The sequence below is a fragment of the Aythya ferina genome (assembly GCF_964211825.1).
Source record: "Aythya ferina genome assembly, chromosome: 1".
Lineage (NCBI taxonomy): Eukaryota > Metazoa > Chordata > Aves > Anseriformes > Anatidae > Aythya > Aythya ferina.
This window is the reverse complement of record NC_140296.1, coordinates 207,384,011-207,405,817: the sequence shown is the minus strand read 5'-3', so window position 1 is coordinate 207,405,817 and position 21,807 is coordinate 207,384,011. Positions and strand designations below refer to the sequence as shown.

The following is a 21,807-nucleotide window of genomic DNA, read 5'->3' as shown; positions in this document are numbered from 1 at the left end:
CGGCGTGAGTCGGGAACGCTTCCCACGGGGTTTCTGTGACACTGAAGTAAATTTTCCGCAGGTACAAGTAACGCAGCACGAGACGGCAAGGAAGCTAAGGCACCGTCTGCAGCACAGCACGTGTGCGATATTGGGCCTGAGGGGACCAGTCAAAGCCTGCAGTAATCGCTGAACAGGTGGGCAAGCAGGGAGCCCTACGGGAAACAAAGCTCACGTTCTGCAAAGCTCTTTTCCCGTCAAGAAGACGGCCTTTTCTATTCAGCGCATTTACTGAACTTTAGGCTACTTCCCATTCGCTTTGGCAAGTTAGCCTTTGCGTAAGCCAAGAGGTTTTAAACTGCCAAGCACCACTGATGGTTCTTGTTCTCCAACAACAGGGAATTTCAATCAGGGCACTCGTTAACAGGAAAGCCTGGCTCTGTTTCACACAGATCACGTACCTAAACCACGGAGACAGGAGTCTGCAGGAAGAACTCTTTAAAAGGTGAACTTAAAGAGAAGGATACTACTCATTTTTCCACAACTTCTGCAAGGACTGCGGCAAAAAAAGGCTGAACCAGGGACGTCTCTATCATCATCCCCTCTAGAATTCAGCAACTCCATACAGTTATGGGGCAAATACCACAGCTGCAGCGCAAGACAAACAAAGACCTCGAAGGTCACGTTTCTGCCTGCGTACCGAGTTCCGCTGGGAAGACCCCCCCACCTCTGGAAAGACCCCCAGCCGCTCAACTCCCAAGCAACGTTGCCACGGCCAGTGCTTACGCAGAGTTTTGCTCTCTCTCGCTGCTCAGTACAGGCCCAAGGCCTCCTTTATTGCACACAGTTCAAGCAAAACTCTTGGGACATAACCAAGAGACAGACAGACAGACAGACAGAAATTGCCTCTCACGTCTGTCCTCACTGACCGCAACCAGCGTCCTGGAAAGCCCCGCAAGCACCGGTCTATTCCTAGGACAACTCCGAAAGCTGAGGCGGGACAAAGTTTAGCCTCTCGTACCAAAGACTGAGCAACAGACAGAGCCTGACAGGCCAGTTCATTCTAGGTCTAAGAGGCTACTACGACTCGGCAGGCACTACGTGCCTTCCTTCCCTTTGCGCTTCCCAGCGCCGAGCAGCTCGCGCTTCCGCAAATTCAATGAAGCCTTGGAGCCGGGGCTGCAGGAAGCTTACGAGCACGCCTTGATTCCACCCCGAGGTCGCTGCGACTTACCTGGGCAGTCGGGACGGACGGGCTGCTCTCTCTCCTGAGAACCCTGCGACCGCAGCACGCCAGCTGCGGCTTTCCTCGCTTTACCCGGTGCGCCACCTTCGCTCGGCAACAAACCCCGCAGGGGTCCTAGCGGCGGGGAGCTGCTTCTGCCCCGGTGAACCGCAGCACAAGGAGAGAGCCGGCTGTCAGGACGCAGGGAGAGGAAAGCCTCCGAGGCGCGGCGCGGCGCAGCCCAACGATCAAGCGCAGCGAGGACCCGCGCCCGGCCTCAACACCCCCCGCCCCTCCCGGCCCGACGCTCCGAGGAGGCACCCCCGGAGGCTCTCGCTCGCCTCACCGCCGGCAACCGCGCTCGCCGCCAGCGGCAACCTGCGCCTCCCGGCGCGCACGGCCCGGCCCCGGCCCGGCCCCGGCCCGGCCGCGCAGCCCGGAGCCCACGTGGCCGCCCGGCAGCGCAGAACTACAGCTCCCAGCATGCCTCGGGACGGAGCACTCCAGCCAATCCAGAGGGGCGTCGGCCACGCGCACGCAACGGCACCTCCTCCTGCTGCCCTCTCTGCCCCCCCCCGCCGCCGCAGCCGCCCCCCCTCTCCCCTGTCCCCTCTCCCCCAGCCCCCCGAAGCCGCCCCAGCTCCTCTCGTGCTCCGAGCATCTCCAGCATTTCAGGAACTGGAACCCTGGAACCGCTGACGTCTGGCACGTGTCAGAAACGTGGCAGGAGACGTACTCTGCTGTCGCAAGGCACTTGCAAAGCCGGCCCGACGGCTGAAGCAGACTCACACAGTCCACCGAGCAACTCGGGGCCCCCACTGCTGTCCACTCACCCTCATGCTTCGTTCAAGCTTCCGTGCCTACGCCCTGAGCTACAAGAAACAAAGAGAGAAGGTCACATCCACAATGGATACGCAAACAGTGCGGCACATGCAGAGGACTCAAACACAGAGACCAGAGCCAGACAAATAAAACAAACAAACAAACAAACAAACAAACAAACTGAAGTCCACAAATGCCACAAGGCCATGAATGCATAGCAGCCCCGGCAGGGGTAATGGCAGACATACCCTTTGCAGATGAAAAAGGTGACCCTGCTCAGTCTCCTGGTAATACTGCACCAACACGGTCAAGCCTCTTGTAGCATGTCATCAAGCTGGTTTTAGTCCTCTGGAGAGTTACACAAGTGGGTTGATTCATCTAGAGATTAAAATACAGATCAAACACAGGAGCGTATCCCACCATCCCAAAAAAAAAGTAGAGCCAGCAACCTCTGCTACATATCCCTCTATGAAGTGAATTCCAAGCCCTTAGAATTCCAGAAATCCATAGACTCCAGCCTGCCTAGAGAACCCGGCAACTGACTGAAGGAAAAACAAAGCACTTACCCCCAAAGAGCAGCCCAGAAGGCAGAAGGAGCTCTCTGACGGCATACTTGGGGCTCATATACCTTTTGGTCCCACCCAGCACCCAAACCCAATCACCTGGGAAAGGGGAGGGGCAAAGCACATGAAAGTAGAAAGAGGAGGAGCAGCAGCTGTGGTTTATTTACTTATTTATAAGGCTTAGCTCAACAGCATGCAGAGGGCAGACAGGAGAACTGGGGTGTTTCTAGAAGCAACAATCCCCATGCTTTCGCTGCAGCTTTGAATATTGAAAGGACAACACAACCAAGCAAGTAACTGAAGCTTTTTCAGCTCGAATTAGCTCAAACTTTTATTTACGCAGAAAGAAAAATCTAGGAGCAGAACAGATTATACGCCAACAAAATCAATTCCGTTCCACTCGCAGCAAAAATCACTTACTTCAGCAGGCTATCTGAGAACCAAAAGGCTATGCTGATGGGTCAAAACACACTACAGGACACTGGGGCCGGGCCCTCCGCTGCACCCACTTAAAACCCATCCCTACACTCACCAAGGTGCAACCCCAACCCGAACACAGACGCAGCATTTCAGCCTCAACACAGTTTCCAGAACTGCTGGAAAGCAAGCTTCATCCTCAGCGAGGCGTGCTCAGGCTGCACAGGAGGGGGCTTCGGGCACCTCTTTGCCTACCGAAGAAGACCGCCATCAGCACCTGCTTTGTTCCGATCCTAAAGGCTAACATCACAGCCCACGTCGCCTGGGACACCTGATAAACAGAAGAGAAAGCAGCCATACCGTTTTCAAGCCGTCCCTGCACGTGTCGCTCCTCGATGATCTGCAACCTCTTCTCAAATCCTCAACCGCTTCTGCGGAGAGCCTGCCATGGCACCTGCAAAGCAAGACCCTTCGCAGTCACCTCGTGCTACTTGGCAGTTCTGCTCCAATCCAGCTCACAAACAGCCCGCCCTTCCCGTGCTGCTCTTCAGAGTGCAGCTTGGCCCCTCTGAGCCTGTGCGACACACCTGTGAAACAAAAAGAAAAGCATAGGCTGAAGCAGCATCCAAAGCCACAGCACAGCTGGGACAGTTACTCTCATCTGCTCCCTAACCTCTGCTCCCTCACCTGCCCTCGAGGCAGATGCTTCCATCTGCTCTCTTAGGCCAGCTACAACACCCCTGAAATATCAACAGGATTTTTACTGTACTTTGTGCAGTTAAGTAACTGCAGTGACAACTGCACCCCTAAAGTACCTGCTACATCTGTTCATCGCTCACCTTGCCAAAAGCAGCTCCGGTCAAGTCCCGCGTTGTACACTGTGTTTCAGCTTTAACAAATGAAAACGGTCACAAGATAATCATTCAGCTGCCAGCATTAGCACCCATCCCTCAACAACACAAAGGGACCCCGTTTACAATATTATCATTTCAAAACAGCAGCCCCCATACCTCAGCACACCTCAGGAGTAGACCAAGCCAGTCACCGAGCTGCCTACGGAGCGCTGAACAGTTCCGGAAGGAGCTCTTTCCTGTGACAGGTTCCTCCAAAGGTTTACACTCTACTGGGGACAGGAGAGAAATAAAAATAAAAGTTTCAAAAACCCCTTATCTGTAAGCTTTCAAGATTCCACAGACCTCCTCCTCAAGCACACCGTTCAAGCACTATGCGAGCAGCTGCTCACAAGCAGCTCAACTCTTCCCCCCCACACGCACATCTGACAAACACCACAGAGATGACTGTGCCTGCTGCCCTTCAGTACGTGCGCAGAGGCAGACCAGATGTCTTCGCCACCACAGTCCGGACAATGTATTAGCACACCCATGCACTGCCACGTTAGCTGTCATCACTAACTGCCAGGCAGGACAGCTCCAGACCAAACACATACACACACAGCCACGCCACAAACACTACAAACAAAACACACAACACAAGGCGCAAGAAAAAGTGACCCCCGGAGGGAAGCCCTATGGCAACAGCAAGTCACAACAGGTGCTCTGCACCAGACCCAAGGAGAGACTCAAATGTCACGACACGCGACTGGAAGACACTGCCAGAACTGGGGTGATGGAGGCCTAAAAAGCCTTCCTTCAAGACAAGAGACCAGAAGGATGGGGACTGAAAACCCCATATGATTCAAAGATCGAAGCCGAAATTCCTTTAAGCGGTATATTCTTTATTGCAGCGCTGGATGCACGGGGGGATCTCTCCACCTATCGTGCATACCCAAAGCAGAAAGCAGTCTTGAATTTATACAATCAATCTATCAATATTCTACCGGCGCCTATACATATTCATTGCCTACCCCCGCCTTCCCTCGCTTCTCATGCTAATTAGCCTTTTGGCACCTTGCGCCTGAGTAGAGCCTCCCAAGAACTGTGGGCAGGGGCCTTTGGGACGTGGGCAGGGGTCTTTGGGAGGAAGACCCCGAGTCTTCCTCACATTGTACTTTTCACCTTTGGTCAGGAATCCGCTGAGTTGGCATGTTTCTTAACCGCAAGAGCTGGCTGTTGCTAATTCTTCCCTTTGTTGTGTCTTTATAATGAATTCCAACGTCCAGTTTTGAGATTTATAGTCCTTACATTTGTTTCTCTGTCCGTCTGCCGCTTCCTTATCGTGAGTTCCGGTGTCTTGTTTCGAGATATACAGTCCTTGTCTGGGGACTGTCCTTGCCTCCCCAATACCTCCTTAATCAATCCCCCTTTTTCTTTTCCCATGCAAATTCTTTTGCATCAGATGCTTTCATTATTTACAGTAACACAACAAAGCAGGCATCTAAACAACATGCACACAAATATTCCTAACACTACTAATGCGATTAGAGCAATGAACACTTGTTTCAACCATTGGAAATCGGGCAACCAGGAGGTTAACTTATTCCATATTTCACTAAAACTAAACTAAATATGAAAGATCATCTTTACTGATCTCATGTAGGATCCTTGTCTGCTTCCATATTTCTTCCAGGTCACTAGAGATCCTTCCACTCTGACTGCTTTCTTGCTTTTCTTTGGCTCCCATAAAAAGTAAAATGTGACAGATCAATAACAAAGCTCAGCTTCTTTGAAAGCATTTGAAAAAAGAATTTTAGATGTAGAGCTTAGGGATATGGTTTAGTGGGGACTGTTAGCGTTAGGTCAGAGGTTGGACTCGATGATCTTGAGGTCTCTTCCAACCTAGAAATTCTGTGATTCTGTGATCTACATACATACAACAACTTGCGTTTATTACTGTACAGACTCCCCCTTGAGTGGCCAATCACAAGTCTAGGGCCATCCGGTTTTGTAACGCTACCTGTGATAAACTAGGTCTCTCTTCTTGTTGAGCCTTTATAGCATCCAGAATTTTGTTTTCTAACTTCTCTATAATTGCAGAAATATTAACTGTTGCCTTTTCCAATTCACTCACTCCTAACCATGTGATAAACCATCGCACAAAACTATGAAAAGGGGTGTGTCTCTCTATCAATGGATGGTTAATTTTTCCTCTGATTCTCCGGATATGATTTCTCAAGTAGGCTCGAGGCACTACATCGTGTACTGTCATACTGGGGACTACTGCTCCAAGAGTGCAAGTTCCCTTCCAATTCTCGGGCAAGACCTTATGGGCTGTATCATTGCATAGCCAATACCACCCTTTTCCTTCTGGTACTGGCCAGCTGGTTGAATTTGCCCAACTGCTAGTTGTACTAATATCAATTGTTCAATTACAAGATGTCTGATTCCCCACGTAAGTAGTACCTGTATTTATACAATCCTGTTTTCCCATACCCTTAGGCGGGTTACACCTTTGTACGCATACATAGTAAGATTCCAACGGCACAAAGCTACTAACTTCTAGTTCCAAAACTTCTTTGTATTTTCGACCCCAAGATGCGTTTTCCCACAAATTAGTCCAAGATAAGTTTGCAGGCGAGGGTATCCCGATTAACGATACACCCTTATTCCCATGCTGTGGCAGATGGGTGCATACCCAACAGTTCGTCTTATTGATTACTTGAGATATTGTTTGTATCAGGGACAGGTGTGAGTTCTCATCCCAAGCTGCCCACCCCAAATCCAAGAACCACACCCCTGCAATCATTAGGATCTGGAAAACCATAATTTTGTTGGTCCAATTGGAGTGGTGGTCCATATCCTCGCCGGGGCCTTCTTTACCCTTGAATTGTGGATCCAAACTGCTTGCTCCTTAATCTTAATGGCCGTGTGTGTTGTCAGTAATACCTGGTATGGTCCCGTCCACTTTCCTTCCATTTTTCCTCTAGGGGTTGTCCTGAAAAAGTCTTTTTATTTATATATATACACACACACACACACACACACATATATATATACACACACACATATACACACACACAATCCCCGAGCTTAAAGGGGTGGATTGGTTGATCCAACCCTCTAGCCTTGGTCCCTAAAACAAATTTATGTACTTTATTTAATTGTTTCTGAAGTTCAGTTATATAAGCATATAAATATTCTGATCCTAACTGTGTTAGGTCCTCTCCACTAAATAGAAATTGATACGGCCTTCCATATAAGATTTTGAAGGGACTCAAATTACCTTTTATTCTAGGTTTAACTCTGATTCCAAGTAATGCTAAAGGGAGGGATCGAGGCCGTGACAAGTTAGCTTCTTGTCCAATTTTAGCTGTTTAATTAAATGGTTACCTGTCTGCGGTCTATAAGAGTATGCAGCTGTCTTCAGAATCTTACTTGTCTGTTGTACTACTTGCACACAAAAATGTGAAACTCTGTCAGAAGACATTGCTACTAGAATCCCAAAGCATGGTATTATTTCGTTTAACAAGACTTTAACCACCTCTCTTGCTTTGTTTGTTCAACAGGGAAAGGCTTTGGGCTTTCCTGAAAACGTGTCAGTCAGAACCAGTAAATAACGATACCCCCCTTTTCTAGGGAGTTCTGAAAAATCAATTTGCCACTGTTGCCCTTAATAATTTACTTTACCAATTATTCCCAATTTTATTCTATTCTCGGTATTGGGGTTATCGTGTAAGCAAATGCTACGTTGTTGAGTTACTTGTTTTATTGTTGTATATAAATTTCGTCCCACTAATGTCTGACTCAGGCTCTTATGCAGTGTGCCAGCTCCCCGGTGTGTTTTATCATGTTCTGTTAAGAACTATGGGCCATGTCAAATTAGAGGGTATTATTATGCGGTTATCGTTTAAATATACTCATCCATCTGATTTCGTTTTACCTTTCAAATCTTCAATTAATTTTAAGTCTTCTTTTGTGTAATTTGGATATAGTTTGGATTTTACTGTCTGGTATCAAAGACAATGCCTTCACCTCGGTTATTTCAGCTGCCTGCTTAGCCTCTGCCAATCGATTTCCAATTTCAAAATCAGTGTTCCCCTTTTGGTGTCCCCGACAATGCATGATAGCTACCTTTTCTGGTTGTTTTACAGCCTCTAACAATTTTAAAATTTCTTCAGCATACTTTATGTGTTTTCACTGAGCAGTCAGCAATCCATGTTCTTTCCAAATTGCTCCATGAGCACGTACCACGCCAAATGCATATTTAGAATCTGTCCAAATATTTATTTTCCTTCCTGCTGCTAGTTCCAGTGCTCATGTAAGAGCAATTATCTCTGCTTTCTGGGCGGACGTCCCAGGGGGTAATGGTTTGGACTCAATTACCTGTTGAGTGGTTGTAACGGCGTACCCTGCCTTATGTTGTCCTTTTTACACAAAGCTGCTTCCATCAGTATATCAAGATTCGTCAGCATCTTCTGAAGGTCCTTCCTTAAGATCAGGTCGACTAGAATACAGTCTCCATTGTTTTTATGCAATCATGGGTTATGGGTTCATCCAGAGTTCTGCTAAGGAAAGAAGCTGGATTTACGATGTTAGTGACCACAATTTCCACATCATCTTGTTCTACTAATATTGCTTGATATTTTAAAAACCTCTGTGGTGAAAGCCAATGGTTTCCTTTTTGTTCCAAAACTGCTGAGACCTTATGGGAGACTAACACTGTCATTCTCTGTCCCATTGTAAACTTCCAAGCTTCTTGTATATTGATAACAGCTGCAACAGCCCAAAGGCATCCGGGCCATCCTTTACTTACTTCATCTAATTGTTTAGAGAAGTAAGCTACTGCTCATTTATAGGGACCCAATCTTTGTGCTAGTACACCCAAAGCTATCCCTTGTCTCTCATGAGAGAACAACCAAAAGGGTTTTGAGAGATCCGGTAATCCCAAAGCCAGAGCTTGCATCAATTCTCATTTAAAGGCTTTTCGTGCTTCTCCAGTCCAGACTAACTTTGACTGATTACTCTTTATCAATTCATATAGAGGCTTTACCATTAGTCCATAATTATAAATCCAAAGGCGACACCAACCTGTCATTCCTAAAAAGGTTCATAGCTCCTTTACCGTTTGGGGTTCTGGAGTCCAGCAAATGACTTCCTTACGTTCAGTTCCTAGTTCTCGTTGTCCTCCCGAAATTTCAAATCCCAAATAGGTCATGCATTGTTGAACTAGCTGGGCTTTCTGTTGAGAGACTCGATATCCATTTAAACCCAGAAAATTAAGGAGACTTATAGTCCATTGAATACAACTCTCTTTAGTTTCAGTAGCTATTAAGAGATCATCTACATATTGTAACAAAGCCCCTTCAGTGTCCAGAGGCATCCAAGTCTCGAGTTCCTTTGCTAATTGGTTTCCAAAAATGGTGGGGCTATTCTTGAATCCTTGAGGTAGTACTGTCCACATAAGCTGTGTCTTTCTGCCTGAGTCATGGTTTTCCCATTCAAAGGCAAATAGGTTTTGGCCTTCTGTGGCTAAGGCTAGGCAGAAGAAGGCATCTTTTAAATCCAGTACAGTAAACCAAACTTGACTATTCTTTAATTTAGTTAGCAAAGTATAAGGGTTTGCCACTACTGGATGTATATCCTCGGTGATTTTATTTACGGCTCTCAAATCCTGAACTTGCCTATAGCTTTTTCATCTGCCTGTTAAAAAGGCAGATATGGGTGTATTGTATTCCGATTCACATTCAACCGATAATCCATACTGTAGAAATCTATCAATTATTTCTTTAATTCCTTTCCTATCTTCCATCCTCAAAGGATATTGCTTAACCTTAACGCGTTTCTCTCCTGGCTTTAATTTAATAATTATTGGGGTCACATTTTTAGCTCTTCCAGGGACTTTGGTGGCCCAAACTCCTGGATATACTTGATCTGTGATCTCTAAGGGTATTTCACTTTTAGGGTCAGTTTGTATTAGTGACAAGCTCAACACATTCATTAGTTGTTCTTCTCCTATCCTTAATTCCATTTTCCCTTTTTCAAAGACAATTTCTGCTCCTAATTGCTCTAATAAATCTCTACCTAAGAGTGCCCATGAGGAGTTAAGCATATATAGAAATCTGTGTATGCCCCATTGTTTCCCTAACTTGTACTTCAAAGGTTCACAAAAATATGCCTTTTCAGGTTGATCAGTTGCACCTTTTGCCCTAACATAATCATTCCATAAAGGCATTAATACTTGATTTAGAACCGAATACGTTGCCCCCATATCAACAAGAAATTTCACTTCCATTCCGCCCCTAACTTCATTATAACCAGTGGAGGATCTGCTAGGGTAGATTCCCCAGGTCCCCGTTATTCCTGTTGAAATCAGGGGCCGATGATTACCCTAGGAAAAGGCTAGTCAATTTGTCCTACAAAGCTAGGTCCAAATCATTTTTTTGCTTGTTTTGTTTTTCTTCCATTACATTTCAGAGTTGGTCCAAAAATTCCATAGGGGTTTCTTTTGGACCTTGTCGGAAGCATATTCTCAATTCCCAATTCAACCAGATTTTAGTATTTACTTAACTGTTCATAATTTTCAGGATGATTAGGGTCTCAGTAGGGGTCTGTCAGGGGAATGCAGTTGTTCACAATTCCCTGAGCAGTCCCATTGGCAATCTGAGCTCGCACATGAACTCCGGTTTTCTGTTTCCATGACAACTGTCTTGGACCCATCATGATTCCTTTGCCCCAGAGGGCTAACACCCCTGATTTTGAGATCTCAGCCTCGGGCTGAGGCAGAACTATTAACATTCCTACATCCTCTTTCCCTGCTCATTCAACTTCAAACACCTTTAACACTTTCAACAACCCTTTTAACAATTCCTTTATCTTTCTCCAGCCTGTACTTTTCTAATGCCAACATCAAAGGCTCAGTCAGGGGCCAACTTAATTCCGTACCTTTTCCCTCCAAGATGCTGAAACAACATCAGTATCCAACATTTCATCCTGTTCTCCTTCTCAAAAACAACATTGACTATAATATGGTATTATAATTATTAGTTCCATTTAGGGGCCACTTTTCTCCACATTCCAGCTTATAAAGCAGCCACCATTGATAACAATATTTTATCAATGTTTACCTGTTCACGTTTCCAGCAGCAGATCCTCCAATATCCTTCCAATGACTCAAAACACGTCCTAAAGGGCTTTTCTTTAAAATCCCACCACTTTGCTGTTCTCCCATTTTCCCAGTTCACACTTTCAGAATACACTTATCACTTATCATAGAATCATAGAATCATAGAATCATAGAATATCCTGAGTTGGAAGGGACCCTTAAGGATCATCAAGTCCAACTCTTGACACCGCACAGGTCTACCCAAAAGTTCAGACCATGTGCCTAAGTTCACAGTCCAATCTCTTCTTAAATTCAGACAGGCTCGGTGCAGTGACCACTTCCCTGGGGAGCCTGTTCCAGTGTGCAACCATATGCACTTATGAAATGCAGCATGCAGGTATCTTTCTATAGCAACGCCAAGAACCTACTATTATTTCCAAGAATATAGCCAAAATCACAATAACAATAATCAGAGTCAAATTCCATATGCGACGAGTCAGAAAACCAAAATAAGTAACACTATAACAAATGAACCTTATAAGCAAATTTACCAGGTTCCAAATGGCAATTGAATGCCAACAAAATCAAACGTACATGTATACTTAAGGTGGTAGCCACAAAAGTATACACCACTCTGCAGACCTTTTATCTTCTGACTTATGGGCGGTTTCAAATGACCGGTCTACCAAACAAACAAACCAAAACCAAAATAAAGAATACTGTCACTTACAGCAATGGGGTCCTTGTCTGCCTCCACAGTGATCCGTTGAGTCAAGGAGTCCCTCCGAGAAATCCCAGAGGTACCCTAGGGAGTCCCATTCCCAGCAGGTCCTGCAGTCCGGCAGAGTGGGTGTCCCATCTGGGGTGCCAGATTGATTCAAAGAACAATGCCAAAATTTCAAAGTGACAAGGTATCCTTTATTATCAGCACTGGATGCATGGGGGATCCTTCCGCCTAATGTGCATGTTCAAAGTGACAAACTATCTTGTATTTATACAGCAAAACAATAACCGTAGGTCTTCCTCATGGTGTACTTTTCACCTTTTGCTAAAGAATGCCGAGTTGGCTGAATTGGTTGTTTTTCCAAGCCGCAGGAATGCCAAGTTGGCTCAAGTTAGCTCAAGTTTCAGCATAACTGAAGGTCAACAGATAACAAGATGTTATATATTTTGTTCTCATTACATTTTTAGCTACAATCACAGAATCACAGAATTTCTAGGTTGGAAGAGACCTCAAGATCATCGAGTCCAACCTCTGACCTAACACTAACAAGTCCGCCACTAAACCATATCACTGAGCTCTACATCTAAACGTCTTTTAAAGACCTCCAGGGACGGTGACTCCACCACTTCCCTGGGCAGCCTGTTCCAATGCCTAACAACCCTTTTGGTGAAGAAGTTCTTCCTAACATCCAACCTAAAACTTTCTGGGCACAACTTAAGTCCATTCCCCCTCGTCCTGTCACCAGGCACGTGGGAGAACAGACCAACCCCCACCTCGCTACAGCCTCCTTTTAAGGTACCTGTAGAGAGCGATAAGGTCACCCCTGACCCTCCTTTTCTCCAGGCTGAACAAGCCCAGCTCCCTCAGCCGCTCCTCGTAAGACTTGTTCTCCAGACCCCTCACCAGCTTTGTCACCCTTCTCTGGACTCGCTCGAGCACCTCGATGTCCTTCTTGTAGCGAGGGGCCCAAAACTGAACACAGTACTCGAGGTGCAGCCTCACCAGAGCTGAGTACAGGGGAACAATCACTTCCCTAGACCTGCTGGCCACACACTATCAACCATCACTCCCAGGTCCTTCTCCACCAGGCAGCTTTCCAACCACTCCTCTCCCAGCCTGTAGCTCTGCTTGGGGTTATTGCGCCCCAGGTGCAGGACCCGGCACTTGGCCTTGTTGAACTTCATGCAGTTGACCTCAGCCCATCGGTCCAGCCTATCCAGATCCTCCTGCAGAGCTTTCCTACCCTTGAGCAGATCAACACACGCACCTAACTTGGTGTCATCTGTGAACTTACTGAGGGTGCACTCAATGCCCTCATCCAGATCATTGATGAAGATATTAAAGAGGACCGGCCCCAGCACCGAGCCCTGGGGAACACCACTAGTGACCAGCCTCCAACTGGATTTGACTCCATTCACCACAACTCTTTGGGCCTGGCTATCCAGCCAGTTTCTAACCCAATGAAGTGTATGCCAGTCCAAGCCAAGAGCAGCCAGTTTCTTGAGGAGAATGCTGTGGGAAACTGTGTCAAAAGCCTTGCTGAAGTCAAGGTAGACCACATCCGCAGCCTTTCCCTCATCCACCAAGCACGTCACTTTGTCATAGAAGGAGATCAGGTTCATCAAGCAGGACCTGCCTTTCATAAACCCATGCTGACTGGGCCTGATCACCTGCTTGCCCTGAAAGATTTATTCTATCCTAAAATGAGTTTATGCAATGTCACCATAAACTCCTCCCAACTGTGCTTGCACAGTGCCTTCTGGTGGTGGTCGTCGGGGAGTCATGGGGATGAAGTCCGATAACTCCCCTTCATCACCACTAGCTGACCCCCTGCCTTGTACAGACTCAGCTGCTCCTTGGCTCTTGTCCAATCCACAAGGTTGGTCTCAAGTGGTTTTTGAGACAGGTTCCCCATTCTGTCTGGAATCATCCTCTGTGAGGGGCCCCGAGACTCCTTGTTTCAGTTAATTTGCACAGTGGTAAGCAAAGACACTCAGCAGTATCTATTTTAACGTGATTAAGCGAGCCCCCATTCTTCCATTCCTGGCTTTAATAATTACAATTGTTTTATTCAGAAATCATTAATGTGATTAAACAAGCCCCCATTCTATCCCTAGCTTCACTGTCATGACTAGAGGCTCTGTGGTTTTTGTTTTTACTGATTTTGCATTGCTCATCCTGTTTTTCTTACCTATCCTCCTTATTTTAGGACAGCAGGACCTTCCCCTTATCTTCTTAATATATTCCCTGCTGCTATTGAGATGGGAAAGATGCTAAAACTTATCCGAATTAGTATTTAGCTACATATATGGTAAAATATCCCAGTTATCGGGGATGTAAATGAGAACCTAAAAATATCATAATTATCCGGGATGTAGATGAGAACCTTACGAGAAGCACATGTAAAAAGCAGATATCACTCAAGGCCAACAGTTAAGGGAAGAACAAACATCTCGTTAGGGAAGGATGAACAACTTGTTGGCAGAAAACAAGGCAAAGATAAGCAAAAAAGGCATAAATACCTACCAACAGAAGGTCAAAGTCCACAAAGGTAAAAAGTTGAACCTCCTCTTCCTCATTGCCTTCATCCTGAAAGACCCCTGCCCACGACCACCAGACTACATTGCACAGGCGCAACTGGGAGGAGATAAGGGAGGAGTATGGAAATGAGTATTTGGAAGAGGTCCACCTGTTCAGGGAAATTAATGAATATGCATTAGAGCTCATGTAAAATGGAATAGTATTCATGTATAACACTGTGAGAGATGACTGAGAAGGTGCACATTTTTTGAGGGAAGCTATTCCCCAGGCTGGTGCGCACTTTTTGAGGGAAGCTATTCCCAGTGCACCACAATAGGGGCCAGCAACCCCCTCCACACCACCCCCCCGCCCCCGACATCTCTGTCGGCCAGCGACCCCCCCCCTCGACATCTCCATCGGTCAGCCTGTAGCGTACCCTCCTCCCTCTAGGGGCGCTCGAGCCGGAGAGGAGACGCTGTGTCTGCCCCGGGAGCCGGGAGGAGACGCGAGCGGGACAGCGACCCGAGCTGGCCACAAAGGGCTGTCCGGAACGCACGCCATCACGCGGAGCACCGGCCGGGAAGGATGGCCGGGGGGCGGCTGCTGCTCAGGAAGCGGCTGGGCCGTCGGACACGCGTGTGGTGAGCAACTGCAGCGTGCATCAGGAGTTCGGTGCCTGCGTGCACGTTGTTGTCATTACTTTCTCTTAATTTTCTGTCCTATTGAACTGTCTTTATCTCAGCCGGCACGCGTTACCCACCCCACCCCACCCCACCCCCGATTCTCCCCCCTTTCCCGGAGGGGTGAGATTGAGGCAGTGAGGAAACGGCTGCGTGGCGCTGAGCTGTGCTGAAGCTCAGCAGCTGCAGGGGCTCCCCCTGCCCCGGCATCGCGGCCAGGCCCTGTCGCCTTCCCCTCCCTCCGCCCCCCCCCCCGGCAGCTGAAGGGCCGCCCCGCTACAGAACCTGCTCCCGTGAAGCTGGCGAGCGCCGTGTGCTTGGGGTGCTGGAAGCAGCCACTGCACGGCTGGAAACGTAGCTTTCCACCCGGAACACCGTCCTGGGCTTTGAAAGGCAAGTCTTGTGAGGGGAGGAAAAAAAGAAAGAATATAATAATTATAAATCAATCAATAAATAACTTGCTCGGACGGGGTCTTCTGCAAAGCTGTTTTATTCACGATTGCAGCGGCGGGGGTCCTGCAAGCGGGAGCAACCAGCAAAAGTATATCATAACCTTATATTATAACCCTCTTACCCAAGGCTTGATTCCTCCCGTTTCCTCCCAGGCTGAGTGCAACAGGTTCACGAGCTACTCAGCTCTTGTCACTGTACCGCACAGGTCCAGTTTTACTTGACCAACCGTTAATTTCTCCTTCCGCCCCATCTTCTCTTGTGACCACAGGGCCCACGATCTTTTGCTTTTAGTCATTTTGCACTGCTCGCCCTGCTTTTCTTACCCGTCCTCCTCATTTTGGGACAGTGGGAACCTTCCCCTTATCTGCTTAGCGTACTCTCCACTGCTGGGCTGCTGTCGTGCCTGCACAAGCACTTCTGGATATGCAAGCCTAGTGGAATTTTCCACTGCAAAAACACATTCTACTGCAAAGACGCAACGTTTTCTCACAGTCCCATGTCAACCCGGCACGCCAGAAATAATTGAATCAGGCAATGGGATTCATTTCCACAATGACCTCATAAACACCTGGACCAAAGAGCATGGCATCGAATGGGTATACCACATCCCTTCTCCTGCACCAGCGTCCAGGGAAAATAAACAAACAAACAAACAAACAACAACAGACTGACAAAGAGTACGCTGAAAGCAATGGGTGCTGAGACATTCAACCATTGGGGCGCTGTACTGGGTGTGGCTGGGACGGAGATCACTTTCCCCGCGGCAGCCCACACGGTGCTGTGCTCTGCACTTGTAGCTAGAACGGCACTGGTATCGCACCAGAGTTGTGTCTACTGCTGAGCAATACTGGCAACAGGGTCAGGATTCCCTCAACCCCCGCCCCGAGCCAGCAGGCCTGGGGGTGGGCGAGAGGGGAGGAAGGAACATCAGCAGGGCAGCTGACGTAAAGCAACCGAAGGGCTATTCCATACATACCGTATGGCGTCACACTCAGCAATAAAAGTGGAAGAAGAGGGGAGGGGTGGGCTCTCGTGGGGAGAACATCTGTCCTCCCGAACAACGGCTATGTGCATTGAGGCCCTGCTTCAAGGACGTGCTCAGGCATCGCTCACTGGGGGGAAGTAGAGAGTAATTTCTTTCCTCTGCACTTCCACACAGCCTTTACTTCTGTTTTCCTTTTTTTTTTTTTCCCCCTTTCCCTTTAGGGGAATTATTTAATAACAGTTTTCCCTTGATATTTTTTTTTTCCTTTAATTAAATTATCCTTATCTCAACCCACGAGTTGTTCCTTTCCTTTTCTTCTTCCCCTCCTCTTCTGAGGAAGGGGAGTGAGAGAGCTGTTGCGGTGGAGTTCGTCAGCTGCCTAGAAAGGTAAAGCCACCACAGATCACAGAATTGTAGGGCTTGGAAGGGACCTCGAAATATCATCGGGTCCAACCCCCCTGCCAAAGCAGGTTCCTTAGAGCAGGCTGCCCAGGTAGGATGCACATGTAGCAACAGCCACCTGGTTAGTCTGCCAATCGAGCTAGCCCTGCCCAATGAAAACTCCTACACACGGAGAAAGGGATAAAGTCCTTGCAGTGCATATTAAAAAAAAAAAAAAAAAAAAAAAGCCATACTGGTGAAGACGGTCTGACTTATGCCTGCCTCAGGCAAAGGCAAAGCCGTCCATGGGGCTGCTTTTGCTCAAGGACGTGGGTGCGCTTGGCAGCTGATGCAGAAGTATGGGGCAGTGTGAAAACCCTCAAGGGCATCTGGGGTGAGAACAGGCAGTCCTTTGGGTCGTACAATGTTAGTTGCTGTATAATGCTGCATGTCGTCTGCAGTTGCCGTGTGTCGACTCAAGGGCATTACAGGAAGAGTCGCTCAGATTCATGAAGAATGACAGCACATGCACAGACGTGCGGGGCTTTCCTCGCATACGGGGCTCGCTGTGCCTGCGCGCGCCCACCCGCCCACCCCAGCTTTCGGCGAGTCCTCCCCCACCCAGCCTCAGCACACAGGCAGCCCTGCTGCCCAGGACTTCCACGATCCCAGGAACTCCTGCTTGCACGCACCTTCTTCCTTGCCACGGTCCCAGCAACGCTCAGTAACCTCACCGTGCTCCGAGGTTTCTCTGAAGACCTTTCCGGACCCAGCTTGGCTGCCCCAAGCAGCAGAGGGGCCGCAAGGCAGACAAACTGCAACTACAGCCCCCTCATCGCCTTCCTCCTCCACCAGCCCCGCAGCTGCCACCCCCGCCCAGGTGCAGCCCTTTTATGAGGAGGGGCTGCCCAGATCACTACCCACCCTCATTAGCCGCACCTGGGGCTCCAGTGACTGGGGGTCCAGCGACAGGTTTTTACTCTCTTTTCCTAATCTTCTTCCCAAATGTCCCAGTTCTCTGGGACTCAACTCTTCTGTCCACGTACAAACGTTACTATTTCAGATGATTGATGAGCCCCGTTCCAATGAGAAATCCACAGGACTTCGGGAGGACACCTGAAGCACTCAGCCCTCCGTCTTCTAGACAAACAATACCACCTTTTCCACAAAATTTACATTTCAGCAGGACCGAAATTCAAGCCGAGTGCCAGTTTTTCTCATGCACTTTGTTAGCAAGCTCACACAAAACAAGGCATCACTCCTACGGATCCATCAATATGGGGGTTTGAAAAGGTATTGAGGCCTAAATAAATTCGCTCTCCCCCTTCTAACCAAATTCCAAGGGGCTCAAGCCCAAACCACCGCAGACGCGACTCCCTCCGTTCTGCCTCTTTGATAATCGGTCAGCCCCTCTCCCCCGATACCTGGGAAACCGACCGAACACCACAGCGAATATATCCAAACTTCTAAACTGTCACTTAGATAATGCCGCCACCTTCCTCCTTGTCACGCTCCAAACATTTAAGAACAAAAATGGGATTACGAGATGCACCGCCGGGCGCATATATTGGGCACCACCAGTCAACCCTTGGATAAAACAGGCCATGCAACAAGCATGGCCTCCCGGAAGCCCAGTGCCGGAAAACTACGCCTACTAGCATTCCCCAGGCAGCTGGCTTGACCAATCACAGGCCGAGAGTTCGAGAAATACATTTACCGGCACTCACTGTAAACCAAGCGCTTACCGGCCTTTCAAAAAAGCCTCAAGCCCTAACACTAAAAAACTTCGAAACCCCTACAGGCATAACCCAACCTATTTACCACGCTAAACCCCTGAAGTACTATGCCTAAAAGCCCTAACCCAAACACTTAAGACGCTCAAAACCCAAACCCAAAAAATTAGGATTCTCAAAGCCCTAAACAACAAAATTAGAATGCTTGAAGCCCTAACCCCAAAACAGTAGGATGCTCAAAACCCTAACTCTAAACATTAGGACGCTCAAAACACAAACCAAAACCCTAAACTTTAGGACACTCTAAGCACAAACTGAAAACATGAAGACACACAAAACCCTAACCCAAAAATTAGGATGCTTAAAACCCAAAGCCCTAACCCAAAAAACTAGGACGCTCAAAACCCTAACCCTGGAGAACCTAACCTGAAAAAAAAAAAAAAAAAAAAAAAAGGGATCTTAACACACTAACCCTAAGTAACTGACCAAAAACAAAACCCTAGGACCCTAACCCTAAAAAACATAGCAACACTCCATTCCAAAAAAAAAAAACTCTAAAACCCTAACACGCTAACCCTGAAACCATTAAAACCCTGTTAAAACTCCAACCCAGTTACACACCAGTTACCTCCCTTAAGGGATATAGAGGAGCTCTCTCAGATACGGCAGTCCTACTTCTCATGCATGCAGCCGGTGGTCGGTCTCATTCAGGTGCTGATGGTGTTGAAAGCTGGGGCAACGGTGGTACTGCTGGAGATACCACAGCCACCGGAGGTGAATTGTTAGGATATGGAGATAGTAGGTTATCCAACGGCTCCCGTTTATTATCTTTTTCTTTTTCCTGTTCTTCTTCTTCTTCTTCTTCAAATTTCTTACCTGCTTTTAGTGTAAATATTGAGGCTGGAAAAGGACATGAAGTCCTCCTGATCCATAATCCTACATAATCACTTTCTTCCCGGCAAAAAGGTTCCCTCGAATTAACATGTGTATTTAAGGCCTGACAAATACAGTCTTCAAAGGATCCAAAAGCAGGCTGAAAGACATGTGGTCTTAAAGGCTCCTTTGGCCATTCCATCACACAATACTGGACCGTTTTTTATTTACTTTTTCCTTTTCTGGGGCCCCTCTCATTCCAATTTCTAACCGTTATTCCTAATGGACTTTCTGGTGGTATGTCTGGTAATTTGCTCCCTTTCTTCTGGTCCCTTGTCTTAAATTTTGTCTGACCCATCTAGGAATGTTACTGTGGCAATTCCCACAGCCCTTGGTTATCTTAATAAGAGTGTCTTACAGAGGATTTAAGATCTATCACCCACCCACAAATCCTATAGGAATCCCTTTGGTCCTTCACTGGCCAAGTCCCTCGTGGGAGATTGGAACCGTGGTTAGAAGACCTCCACAATCGCTTTGGAACTGAATTCCGTCTCAGTCACACTCTTACACACACAGGCAACCGAAACCCACCCAACAGAACAGTATACGCTTTAAACGCTTATGACTCCATTGTCTTCATTCAGATCTTCACACGCAGAATTACGGGCAAAATATAGTGCTGCAGCCAGCAAGGGAGCTGAAAAAAAATCAAAACCTTTGCTTACCTTTATTCAGGTTCAAGACGCCATTAGTCCCGACCTGACTCGAACAGCAGCCACCAAAAGGTGGGGTGCCTCTCCTAGATCAAATAAGAATTCAGGAACCAAAGCCCTCCTGGACAAGCCCCCAGTTGTCATACATGACTGGGTCCCAAATTGGATTGCAATTAAATTTTACAATTTATTAAATGAATAGAGGTAAACAAGCAGTTGTGCGCAAACAGATATACTGTGACAGCTGCCCTTCAGCACGTGCCCAGAGGCAGACCAGATGACTTTGCCTAAACAGTCCAGACAATGTATTAGTACACCCATGCACTGCCACGTTAGCTGTCATCACTAACTGCCAGGCAGGACAGCTCCAGACCAAACACATACACACACAGCCACGCCACAAACACTACAAACAAAACACACAACACAAGGCGCAAGAAAAAGTGACCCCCGGAGGGAAGCCCTATGGCAACAGCAAGTCAGAACAGGTGCTCTGCACCAGACCCTAGGAGAGACTCAGATGTCACGACACGCGACTGGAAGACACTGCCAGAACTGGGGTGATGGAGGCCTAAAAAGCCTGCCTTCAAGACAAGAGACCAGAAGGATGGGGACTGAAAACCCCATAAGACAAAGCTTAGGAAATCAATTCCCAAGCAAGAGCTCCTGATGCGGCCCAGATGACTTCTGCAAGAGTGAGGATGGAAACAGACGCGATCTCAAACCAAATACGATGCACAAGACCTGAAACAGACCTGCTCTTTAAGCAGTGACTGCAACACAAGAAGTGCTCAGATCAGAGTCATGACGACAAAACAAGCACTGAGGCCCTTCAGCACCGCTACCAAGTCGCCTGTCTGGTCAGTCCAGTGTAAAAAGCTAGGAGGATATCAAGACCCGAGAAGCACAGAACAGACATTGCAGAAGCAACACCACAAGGCAGACAAACAGAAGGAAACTGTCCTGCCTGGCGCACGCACTCACGCTACAAAATAATCCCACTTCTTCTATTAGGCTGGTGACCCAGCCACAAGCAGCTTGAACGTGACCCAGCCTGAGCCACCCTCACCGTGGCACCAAGTCTAGGCAGCCAGCTGGCTCCATGCTGCTCTGACTCCCAGCTCCCATTAGCCACCCCAGATATGCAAATACCAGGTGCCCCCCAGCTTAGCTCTCAGATTGCTGAATGGTAAATTCCCTCCGCCTCAAGAAACGCACAGGCACTGATTGTCATCTTAGTCAATTGCCAGGCTCATCATCAGCTGCAAAAACAGAGTACCAGCATTCACTAGGACGCCGGCCCCATTGCTCACCTTCTCCACAATGCTGACCACTACTGATGCAACATACGATTGTGCTCACCTGTTCCTCTCCGAGTCCAAGCTCCAACAGTGCAGCCAGTGTCATCCACACCACCTGGGAAAACAAAGGGATTAAATGATCATTGCGTTCACAACAAGTCAGCCAATGGTGTTTGTTTTTTTTTTTTTATTGTTGTTTTTTGTGCGTGTGTTTCCTGTATTTATTTATTTTTTAGTCTGCTTTAGCTCAACGGCATGCAGAGTGCAGACAAGAAAACTGGGGTGTTTCTAGAAGCAACAATCCCCACGCTTTTGCTGTAGCTTTGAATATTAAAAGGACAATACGACCCAGCAAGTAACTGGAACTTTCTTACCTGGAATTAGCTCAAACTTTTCTTCACATTGAAAGAAAAATCTAGGAGCAGAACACATTATACACCAACAAAATTGAGTCCATTTCATCCCCAGAAAAAAATCACGTACTCTCATCCCCTCCTGTA

The 21,807-nt window shown here is 47.6% G+C and overlaps 2 long non-coding RNA genes across 7 annotated transcripts in view; both read right to left on the bottom strand.

The window, feature by feature from the left end:
- Window positions 1–21,807, bottom strand: part of LOC311430470 — a 46,254-nt gene that overhangs the window by 24,352 nt on the left and 95 nt on the right. The window lies entirely within an intron of this gene.
- Window positions 3,366–21,558, bottom strand: LOC311430472. Of its 6 annotated transcripts, XR_014688812.1 has the most exons (6): window positions 14,195–14,497; window positions 11,675–11,803; window positions 8,226–9,377; window positions 4,017–4,129; window positions 3,846–3,895; window positions 3,366–3,460 (listed from the first exon to the last, which is right to left on the bottom strand). It is a non-coding gene; the product is annotated as an uncharacterized lncRNA (long non-coding RNA). The 6 variants fall into 6 exon arrangements; XR_014688811.1 differs by lacking the exons at window positions 3,366–3,460; window positions 3,846–3,895; window positions 4,017–4,129 and adding exons at window positions 5,757–6,837; window positions 21,369–21,558 and having other exon boundaries at window positions 14,195–14,357; XR_014688815.1 differs by lacking the exons at window positions 3,366–3,460; window positions 3,846–3,895; window positions 4,017–4,129 and adding an exon at window positions 5,757–6,837 and having other exon boundaries at window positions 8,226–8,407; window positions 8,931–9,377.